We start from the raw sequence: 11740 nt of genomic DNA on the forward strand, positions 1-11740 counted from the left end.
AGCCGTTCTGCGTAACAGCTCTGATGAAGGGAGGCCCGAGGCTTTCTCCAGCGCTGGGTCCCATCTGCAGGCTGTCACTCTTTTTTTATGGGATGCCCTTCTGCATATATCGGAGGCCTCCTTCTGAAGCATCCGTAGAACAAGGCAAAATGCTAGCTGTTTTCTATATCTTTGTGAGTCCCCTGTTAAACCTTTTGGTCTATATATAGCCTTTGGAACAAAGATGTCCCAAGGGAAATAAGGAGAGGCATACTCAGAAAAACTGTCAAATAGGGTAGACATTTTCATCTCGGGTATGTAACGTATGCTGCGTATTCCCCTCACCAATGTGGGAACATTTTACAAAGAAAAAAAAAAATCTATCTTCATTACTGGGTACTTTGACCTTCATAATTGGCCTAAAAGACTTGGAAGAGTGTGTCCAATCATTAGCCTTTGTCTTCCCCGTGTATTTCAATGAATGAAATGCCACATAGGAAATCAAAGAAAGCATTACTATGGCTCGATAACATCAGTAAATGATGGGTAATTCTAACCATGGAACGCCAATGAGTATCATGTTATAAAAGAGGGAATGACTAATGAGGCTACAGTGGTGGCCATTTGGATTTTCAGGGCTGAACGATTTCCAACCAATGTTCCAGAAGCTTGCCAATCACAGCAGGGGCATTTTGGTGTATTATTCCCCCTTAATTCAAATTACATAGCAAATAAAATCTTGAAGATTCTGGGGTTACTACTGTGAATATTATCTTTAGTTTTTTAAAGGTGTTATATATTATTTATTGATGAGGATGACATAAAAATAGCTGACCATGCCGCCTAGGTACTCCTCCTATGTCAGGCACACGGCATATATATTACCTCCTCAGAGGCTCACACAAATCTCTTGAGCCAACAACCATTATTATTTCCATCTTGCAAACGAGGAAATGAGAATTTTGGTCCAGTATTGTTCCTTTGGAGTAACGTGTTTCAGTGGAATCCTCTTTCAGTTAGACCTCAAAGGCCCTTAGCACTGGTCATCTAGTTGTGTGGTTTTGTTTTGTTCTTTGTCTTTTTAGGGCCACACCCACAGCATATCCAAACTCCCAGGCTAGGGCTTGCATTGGACCTGTAGCCGTTTCCTACACCAGAGCAACGCAGGATCTGAGCCACACAGGCAACATGCACTGCAGCTTCTGGTAAAGCCAGATCCTTAACCCACTGAATGGGACCAGGGATGGACTCCATGTCCTCATGGATACTACACTCAGGTTTGTTACCACAGAGACACAATGCAAACTCCCACAGCTGTTTTGAAAAAGCTAACTTCCTGTATGTAATAATACCCTTTCTGTGGGTAGATCATCTGGTTCTTAAATCAAAATGGGGATTGAATCTGCATGAAAGCAGCCACGGTGGGTAGTAACTTCACTCACTTCCTCGTTTTTCCTCCCCTTCATTTCTTTGCCCTAGCTGGCTATTTCCAAGATCATGGTTGCTTATATAACATGCGCTCCATATTCCAGCTCTGTCCTATCTTCTGTGAATGCTACATCTGTACTCACTGCAACCTCAGGCCATGAATTTTAAATAATGCTATGGAATTTCTATGGGAATATATGCCGCAGTGCACTGTCCAAAACTTTCCCCTTTGAAAGAATCTCTTGTGATCATATGTGACAAGAGCAACTTGAAAACGACATAGAGATGACTAATGCTGTAGCCAGCAAGAGCCCCAAGGAAACGCAGGGTCTATCTTTTATTAGGATTGTGAACAAAGGCTCTGCATCAAAGTGTGTGTGGAGGGGGGGTAAAAACACCAAAGAGTATGGATACAGCTTGCTAAACCAACACCGGAGTGTATCTTACGAGTGGTGTATGATGAACAGTTTGCTCTAACCATCGTCCGATCTAATCTCAGCAAAGCCTTAACGTTTACAGCAGGCCTGTTTGTCCCTTCACAGGGCCCATAACCCTTCACTATCTGAACTTCTTTCCCAGCTTAACCTCCTTGGCATTCCAAGGGGAAATCATGGTTTTTCCAGGATCGCTATATTCTACTCTCTTTCATACTCTTAGCTCCGTGCTTTCAAGTTTGAGCCCTAAGGCCCCGTTTTCTGGCACCCACACTCTTGGCACCTATAGAGCTTTATTCATTTTCATTTCCTATGACAACAATGTATTTTATAATACCGTGACTTAGTTTCAGTCATTAGACACACTCTGTATTCCAACGTTATTCAGCAAGGATCCCATGTAACGAACACTCAGTTATCTCCTCCACCCTCTGTCACAAATCCATGAGTGGGTTACCATTGAGGCTTTGAGCAAGACTCATGCATAGGAATTTACAAAATAGACCCTGGAACAAAAGCTGAAAATAGCATTTGTATTATTCACTACAGCGTGTCTACAGGAACACTGAGACACAAAGATATGCTTCCTGCTTTTTCTATGCTCAAGACATCAACTTGGAAAGACATCACTCCATGGGTTATTGTCTGCATTGCATGTATTGTATACTCAGAAGCAGGGCATTATCACCTCTGCGTATATACTCTGGGTATATGCCCTCTGCATCAGATGAGGCTTAAAAACTCCCTTCCTCCAAAAAGCCCTCTATCTTTCACCTGCTTCTGATACGTTTTGGCCTTGTATCACCAGGGAACATTTGGCATTGACTACATGACCATGTGTTCCCTAGCAGTAAGATGCTAGGAGCATTTGTAAACGGCCATTTTCTATAGCTTCTCTACCTACCAAAGGTGGAACCGTTCATGGGAATGTGAATTCAAACATGGCCTGCATTTTTTCCCCCTCTAAATGTTCATGCTGATATTCTCATCAAGAGATACAAAGGTAGAGAGAAGAGGAACACTATGGGGTAGTCAACAGCATACAGGGGAAGAGGTACGTAAGGACAAAATCTGAGTATTAGAGGGTTGGGCAACTTTCTTTTGGAATGCTCACCTCCTACAACAGGATGAGTCCTTTTGGAGCCCAGCTTCCATGTTGTGGGATGCCCAAAGCCATGGGAAGAAGTCACGTGCCTCCAGTTGGCATGCCTAGAAGAACTCCCAATTGACAACAGGCATCTCTGCCCAGACCCTTTTTGACAGTCCACCTACATAATCCCCCAGATGACGCTACCATTGCCAAAATTCCAAGGAGCAGAACCATCCAGCTGAGCCTCGTCTACCCAAAGAACCATGCGAAATAATGCAGTGGTGTACCTTTGCTATGGAACCAGCCATGAGACCACCCTCCACACCCCCCCCCCAATCTTTGGACCCTAAATAGAAGCCTCCCTCACTCAGAGTTACATCCCACTCAGGTTTGTGCTGACGGTAAGGTTTTGAGGCCATGGCCAGACAGTGGAGAAAGGGCTCTAAGGTACCTTCTCCCCAGAGGGAGATCAAGGTAAGTATAGGAATTTTAAGGTGTAGGAGGCAGAGAGATCCTCAAGGCTTTAGGGATGGGACAGAGATGATCAGGCGTAGTTGGGGACAGCTGGAGGATGTGGCATTTTCCACATGCCTCTCAACATGGTAGCAATCGTGTCTAGCAGAGTGTGACACTCACCTTTGGGAAGACATCTCAGAATGGTACAAAGAGGAAAGGAAACTCGTGGATGATGCCATGTGTTCGCTGCCCATGTGCCTCCTTGTCATCAGTCAGAACTAGGTTTGGGTGTGTATCTCTGAAAGCACAGAGATTTCAGAGTATAGCTGCAAAGACTCTGTTGAACACCAGGTACTTGTGAAACACACTCAGAGGTAAACTGATGTAAGTGTCCTCCAGCTTTCAGGGAGGAGCAAATGCCGACCAATAAAAGTCCAGGACCAGGTGGCTTCCCAAGTGAATTCTACACCGAAGACACAAAGGAACAGATACCCACCTTTGACCTTTCCCAAAAGGCTGAAGAAACACTCCCAAAGATATTCTTTGGTGTCACTATCACCCTAAAAACTATAGTCCTGCATCACTGATTAATACAGATGTAAAAATTCTCAACATTTTCACCACCTGAATCCAAAAACCTCTATGGAAAAAAAAAAAAAAAAAACAAAACTCCACAATCAAGTGGTGTTCGCCCCAGGTTCACAAGGGTGCTTCAATATACACTCCTCAGTCAACGTTATACACCACATTAACAAAAAACAAAAAGCATAAAAGCATCTCAATAGAGGCAAACAAAGCATTTGTCCTAGTCCAACATCCATTCTTCATAACTCTCTTACCAAAATGGGTATAACTTTACGTAATAATAAAAGCCACTCACTACAAAACAGACAGCAAATAGAACACTCAATGGAGAAAAGCTGAAAACCCTCCCACTCAAATCTGGAACAAGACAAGGATGCCCACTCTCACCACTGCTATGCAACCCAGCACTGCAAGTCCTAGACTCAGCCTTTGGACAAACAGAAGAAATCCATCGTATCCACATTGGAAGAGAAGTGGTACATTTGTCACTGTATGCAAATGACCTCATACGCCATCTGGAAAACCCTAAGGACTCAACAGCCCACAAACCATTCGAACTGATCAACAAATTCAACAAAGTAGCAGCATATAGAACATTAACTTCCAGAAATCAGTCACATTTCTGTTTACAAACAATGAAATATTAGACAAAGAACACCAAAATCCTTTTTAAAATGTCATCCAAAGACTCTGAATACCTGGGACTCCACCTGACCAAGGCAAGGAAAGACATACCTGCTGAGAACTAGAAACCCTTAATCAAGGACATTAAAGAGGATGCAAAGCCATGGAAAGACAGTCCATGCTCCCAGGTGGGAGAAATTACTGCTGTAAAAACGGCCATACTACCCCAAGCAATCTACCAATTCAAGGCGATCCCTATCAAATGACCCATGATGTTTTCCACAGAACCAGAACAAGCAATCCCAAACCTCATTTGGAACCCCAGAAGACCCAGACTTGCTGAAGCAATCCTGAGGAACCAAATGCAGGCAGGAGGCATGACTCTCCCACACTTCAGGCAATGTTCCAAAGCCACAGTCATCCAGCCACTGTGGTCCTGGTACCAACAGAAGACAGACCCCACAAATAAACCCAAACGCCTACAGTTAATTTCATCTTCCATGAAGGAGGCAAGAATCTAAAAGGGGAGAAAGACCATCTTTTCAGCAAGTGGTGGTGGGAACATGGGACAGCTGCATGGAAGACCAATGGAACTGGAACACACCTTCACTCCACACACACAAATCAACTGAAAATGTCTTAGAGATGCAAACCTAGGAGAAGACACTTTCAAACTCCTAGAAGAGAACATGCTAGGCCAAACAGTCTCTGACATCAACCTTACAAATATTTTCTCAGGGCAGTCTCCCAAAGCAACAGAAATAAACGCAGAAAGAAGCCAGTGGGACCTGATCAGACAGACTTTTGCACAACAAAGAGAACCCCTAAAGACACAAAGACAACTTAAATAATGGGACAAAAGACAGTTTCAAAGGATGCAACCGACAAGGGCCTAATCTCTAAAACATACAACTTACACCCCTCAACAGCAAAAGAGCCAACCACCCAACTGAAAAGTGGGCAAAAAACCCTGAATAGATAGATACTTCCCCAAAGAAAATACATGACTTAGGTATGTCCAAAATGTAACATACAGCACAAAGGAACCTTTCCACAGAAAGAAAATCAAGAACACGGAGAACAGGCCTGTGGTTTCCCAGAGGGAGGAAGGGAGAGGGTGTGGGAATTTGGGGGTAAGAGATGCAAAGTATTACCTTTGGAATGGATAAGCAATGAGATCTGGCTGTACAGCACTGGCAACTATATGTAGTCACTTACGATGAAGCATGGTACTGTGAGAAAGAGAATGTATACACGTACGAGGGACCGGGTCACCTTGCAGTACAGTACAAAACAGACAGGACACTGCAAAACCACGACAACGGAAAAAACGACATTCCTTAAAAAAAGAATGAGGTTTGAACTGAATCTCCACCCCAAAATGTCCAAGTTAAATACACTAGGACAGCTTGCTTGGTGCTTCTAAATCTCGGTTTCCTCCCACCTACAGTTGAAAGAAGATAATGCATCTGTTGATAAACAAAACTGCCTACGGAGCATCAGCACTTACTGCTACATAGCATTATCATCATATCTTCCCCTACAACATACGACTTCTGTATCAAAACGTACCTTTTGCAGCTTCCTTTCCAAACTCTATCTTCTTTGCAATTAAGGTTTCTTACTCGCGCTCCAACTTTCCTTAACACTTCATGTAAAGCTTTGTAATTCTAAAACTATACTACCGTTTGGCTTGTACCAGAGTTTCTCTTGTACACAATGAACTCCTTAATAAGTTTCTGTATCAGAATTTTATTTCCCCAGGACATATCAAAATGGCTGCTGTCCAGAAAATGTTTATCATACGAAAAATGTTTCTAGGGAGACTAGTTACTGTTTCTAAATAGGCCTCATCCTCCTAGTATGTAGCAACACTGTAGTAAAGATATCCACTAATTGGAGAGAACAAAACAAAATTAACTAAAAAGCAACTAGAATGTTCATCCGTTTTAATAAAATCTTCATTTTTCTTAAAAATGGAAAGGTCCAGGAAATGTTCAGGACTAGGAAAAATATCTACCAATGATCCCTCTGGCACAAGGCTATTCCAAACATGTGGATTGCCACAAACCTATTTTGTGTTGTTTCAGGGAAAGTTGGGATGCATGTATACACACACAGGAGAATGTATGGTACACTTCCCGTTTCACTGAAGTCATTAACTCCTTCCAATACAATTTAAAGTCGACTTGCAAATACTTGTAATGTTGACACCACCATGTCACTGGTGCAGAGGAATGGTTTTCCTGATTGGTCCAATCCATCTACTGCATTGCCTTTTGCTACCACATTACACTGACTGCAACTTCCAGTACTATGCAAAAAGTAATACTAGGAGAGGCATCCACTCTGGTTTTGATCAGAGGAGAAAAGTTTTCCATCAGTTCACCTTTAAGCAGCATTGATGTTAGCTTGAAGTGCTTTTCTAATACTGGAAATCAAGTCCTCTTCTGTTCTTCCTTTCCTGAGAGATTTCCTCATGAGCATAATGAAAATCTTGCATGCTTTTTGTCTTTGCATCCATTTCTCATGTGACTTATTTTTAAAGACTGAACTAGCCTTGCATCTCTGGAATAATTCCAACTGAGTTATGTGGTTATTGCCTGGCAATAGCCTTTAATCACTGTTACCAGAAACAGACAACTAATGCAAGGGATCGACCCATGAAGAAAATACAACAATGTAAACATGTAGGCACCCAACAAAGGAGCACCCATCAAGAAAAGATTAATGGACATAAAGGGAGAACTTGATAGGAAAAACAGGAGTAGGGGACCTAACATCCCATTTACATTAATGGATAGCTCACCCAGACTTAAACACCAGTCAGAAAACACTGGCCTTATGTGACTGACACATCACATCCAACAGACCAAATTGATAATTGTATATATCCACAGACACACATGCATGCTGAAAACAGGAAAATACGGATTCCTTTTAGGTGCACTTGAAACATTCCCAGGAGAGATCACATCAGAGGCCACAACCCATCCTTGGTCCAATTAGGACAACTGAAATGACATCAGGCATCTTTGGTGACAATACTGATAGGAGGATAGAAGTGACTTCAAGACGAAAAAATGCACACACAGAAATAACCGGAGGATAAACAGTAAGCTAAGGAACAACCAGTGGGTCACTAAAGAAATCAAAAGGGAAACGTAACATTAAAACATGACAATTCAGGAGTTCCAATCACGGCTCCATGGGCTGAGAGACCAACATAAGGTCCCGAAGGAGGGTGATTCAATCCCTGGCCTTGCTCAGTGGGCTAATGATCCAGTGTTGCCATGAATTACAGTATAGCTTGCAGATGCAGCTCGGCTCCAGGGTGACTGTGGCTGTAGCAGAGGCCTACAACTGCAGCTCCAACTTAACCCTAACCTGGGAGCTATCACTGGCCACTGGTGGAAACCAGAAAATGAAAAACATGGCAATTCAACACCTATGCAACACATCAAAAGCATGTCTAAGCAGAAAGTTCATCATGACACATGCTTGACTCGGGTTTAAAAAAAAAACAAAAGGAAAGGAAGCGTTCTCTTTCTGGCACAGAAGAAATGAATCTGGCTAGAAACCCTGAGATTTCGGGTTTGATCCCTGGCCTTGCTCAGTGGGTTAAGGTTCTGGCATTTCAGTGGCGGTGGGAGACCCGCAGCTACAGTTCCAACTAGACCCCAGCCTGGGAACCTCTATATGCCTCGGGTGTGACCCTAAAATGACAAAGAAAAAATTGCAACAACCAAACCTCCCAACTGAAGAAAATACGCCAGGAAAAAACAAACCCAATTCAGTCACTTCAAAATAACATCCTCAGGAGTTCCCGTCGTGGCGCAGTGGTTAACGAATCCGACTAGGAACCATGAGGTTGCGGGTTTGGTCCCTGCCCTTGCTCAGTGGGTTAATGATCCGGCGTTGCCCCGAGCTATGGTGTAGGTTGCAGACGCGGCTCGGATCCCACGTTGCTGTGGCTCTGGCGTAGGCCGGTGGCTACAGCTCCGATTCAACCCCTAGCCTGGGAACCTCCATATGCCGCGGGGAGCGGCCCAAGAAATAGCAACAACAACAACAACAATAACAACAACAACAACAACAAAGACAAAAAAAATCCTCAGCCCATGTTTTTTCTACTGCTAAAGCTTTTAATTTTAACTCTCATTGTAATTTTACTCACTTGGGAACATTTATTTGCTTTCAACTAGTTCTTTATAATCAGCTGTCTTCTCATGAGAGGAAATGAAATGTAGATTTTTTGAGTATGCTTGCCTTGAAATGACTCAGACTTCAAAAAATACTTGGACGTGCTGGGCAACAAAACAAGCCTCAGCAGATTAACTGAAATTATATCAAGCATTTTCCCCCATCACAGTGTGAAACCAGGAATCAATGACAGCATCAGAAATGGTACCACACAATCATGTGATAGCTAAACTACTGTCACTAAAAAACAATAGGCAAGGGGGGGAAGAAACCAAAGCAGTTAAATACCTGGAAACAAAGAGAACATCAAAGACAACCGGCACAGATTCACTGATATAAGGAACTTGCTTACCAGCATGGAGAGAGAGGAGACGAAAAAGATAGAGGCAAGGCATTAAGAGCTAGAAACCACTCCATGTAAAACAAGTAAGGTACAAGGATATACTGCATACCACAGGTAACACGGCCGATATTTTGCAGTAACTTCTAGCTATTGTAGTCTGCTTAGTGGAATACAATGTATAAAACTATGCAGCCACTACACTGTAACCTTGAAATTAACAGTAGTATAAACAAACTCTACACCAATTGGAAAAACTACACCGACAAAGGACATACAGTAACACCATAACCAAAACAGAAAAAGCACAAAAATAAGTTAAAAAAAGTAACCTTCTAACAGCGTCTTGGCGCCCCACAGGTCACTGAGGCATTGGCAGAGCCTGCTCTCCTCCAGTACAGCCCAAGGTCAGGCCGGAGGGGGCGGGGGGGAAGGACCACTCCCTCTCTCCTGCCCAGCCTGGGCTACCCACACCCAACCACACACCCCCAATATGCAACTCAAATCCCCATCGCTCTGCGCCCCGCCCCATCACCTACTGGAAGGTTACACCCTGGTCTGAGTTTTCTGGGCCACATTTAGGAAGGTAGGTACCGTCAGGCTAGGTTGTTCAACCTAGGGGGTAGCATCTCACTAGGAGGAACTTCAATGGTGGTAGACTTGGCCCTGGCCTATCCCCTTCACCTTGGCAGGGAGAGCATGGCTTGGTACAGGGGAAGAGAACAATTACCACAAAATGCCAACAGGCAACAAAGAACTTAAAGTCTCTAAAGTCCTTCAGGACTGGAGGAGTGCCTGAGACCAATAACAAAAAAAAAGCTGGAGATAAGCAGCAGTGAACCCTGCTGCCTGCGGAATACATCAAGGTGTAACACTTACTAGAATCTATCAGTAACTTCCAAAGACACTTGCTTTTTCACAAGGGATTCCGCACAGGAAGTAAATGGCTGGGGGGGGGGGAAATATGTGAAACTACAGGTGCAAACAGGTTGATTTTAAGTTGCCTGGAGACAGATCTCCTACTGAGCTTCACTTCCCTGGAAGAACAGAAGGAGTTCAGGAAATTTAATAGTGCTGGACACTGCCAACCTTTCCTACCCAGAAAAAAAAGCTTCCTAGCTACCGCTGCAGTTCCAGACACAAGAACTTGGATTTGTTTCCTCAATGGACATCACATGCTACCCCCAATAAACCAGCGCTTTGGTAACACGCAACAGGAAACGTGCGCCTCTGCAAGTGGACTCCGCGCCACGCTCGCGGAGCAGAAACCCCATCAGAGCCCTCCAAGTATTACTTGACGCGAGAGCCCAGAGGCTTCTAGCTCCTAACCCTGCGGCCGCGCCCCTGTGTGTTCCTGTTGGCATACCAAGAGCTAAGACAGCAGCAGAAAGAGCCCGCCTACTTTTTGCCCAACAACAGCACGACTCCTATGTCCAAACCGGCGGCTTGAACAAACCAGTAGGTGTGAGCAGAACAAAAAGCTCAGCCCCACCAGTAGCCCACCCGCCAGAAATAAGCGCCCTAGAAATCCCAGACACCATCCTTCACAGGCCCCAGGAAGAAACGAAAACTAAACCTCACAGCAACCAAGCGTCACTGACTCAAATCAAAACGAAACCGATCCTCGAACTCCCTAAAAAGCGAAAATACCTACCTTCAGTGGCTTTTCCTTGGAAGCTGACGATGATCCAACAAAGTCAGGGTTCCCTGCTCCACACTTTCTCCCTCAGTCTTTGCCAACACACGAGAAGGGAAGCACAGACCACAAACGGCGGTAACTGTGCTCCAACACCACCAGAGAGCTTTGATGCACGAAACGGAGATCTTCGCCCCACAGCAGGTCGCTCTGACCGAGAGACAAATAGCTGCAGCATAGGAACAGGAACGGCATTCTTGCTGTGCCAAGTCTGGAACAGTGAGTCTCTTCAAGCTAGGGGATGGTTCTCCCCCCCCAGTGGAGAAGAACAGCTCTCTCCGGGCGCTCTACCAAAGCGCCCAGACGCTCCTGCCAGCCGCTGGAGAGTCTCCTGCAGGACCCGTTCTAAGATCAGGAGAGGCGGGAGTGTACAGCTTCTCCAACGACGCACTCCAAAGGACTGCCCTCTGTCCCGCGGCAGCGCGGCCTTGCCTTATATAGCCACCTCGCGGACCTGTTTGAGGACCGCTGTTCTGTGGCACCACGCCCCCTAAGTTCCTGGCCCAACCCACCTGCGCTGTGCCTGCTTGCGTCAGCACCACTTTGGTGCAGGGGGCGGGGTGGAGGGGCAGTTGCATCCTGTGATTGGTTCCAAGGCGATGCCTTATTTGCATGGACATAAGTATATAAGGCAATGCCCCAGAGAGCAGTCCGCCGGTACCTGCATCTTTCTTCTTTGTTCTGTCCCAGGCCTCTTGTTTCTGGTACTAAGCACTGGCCTGTTTTGAATCACCCACTTCCCAGTCCCTATCCTATGGAACATTTTAGCATTACCCGAAAGGGGAGGTTTTCCATTGATCTGGCTCTGTGTCCACAATGTGCATTTAGACAGTCCCTTTCAGAGAAGGGACTATGTATATTTATTTACTTGTTTTATGTATGTTTGTATGTATGTATGTATGTAT

At 44.6% G+C, this 11740-nt stretch overlaps 1 long non-coding RNA gene across 2 annotated transcripts in view; it reads right to left on the reverse strand.

Moving 5' to 3' along the window:
- The window catches only part of LOC146404479 (uncharacterized), a 33176-nt gene extending 21929 nt beyond the window's left edge, over positions 1–11247 (reverse strand). For both annotated transcript variants that reach the window (XR_014840501.1, XR_014840500.1), the window contains exon 1: positions 10794–11247. This is a non-coding gene — a long non-coding RNA (uncharacterized LOC146404479). The remainder of the gene's footprint in view (positions 1–10793) is intronic.
- Between the last annotated feature and the right edge of the window lie 493 nt (positions 11248–11740).

The sequence above is a fragment of the Sus scrofa genome, chromosome 3 (assembly GCF_054392235.1).
Source record: "Sus scrofa isolate SSC_HxYL_T2T_F1_AM1 chromosome 3, Sscrofa_HxYL_maternal_Yorkshire_Landrace_v2.0, whole genome shotgun sequence".
In the NCBI taxonomy this organism is placed as follows: domain Eukaryota; kingdom Metazoa; phylum Chordata; class Mammalia; order Artiodactyla; family Suidae; genus Sus; species Sus scrofa.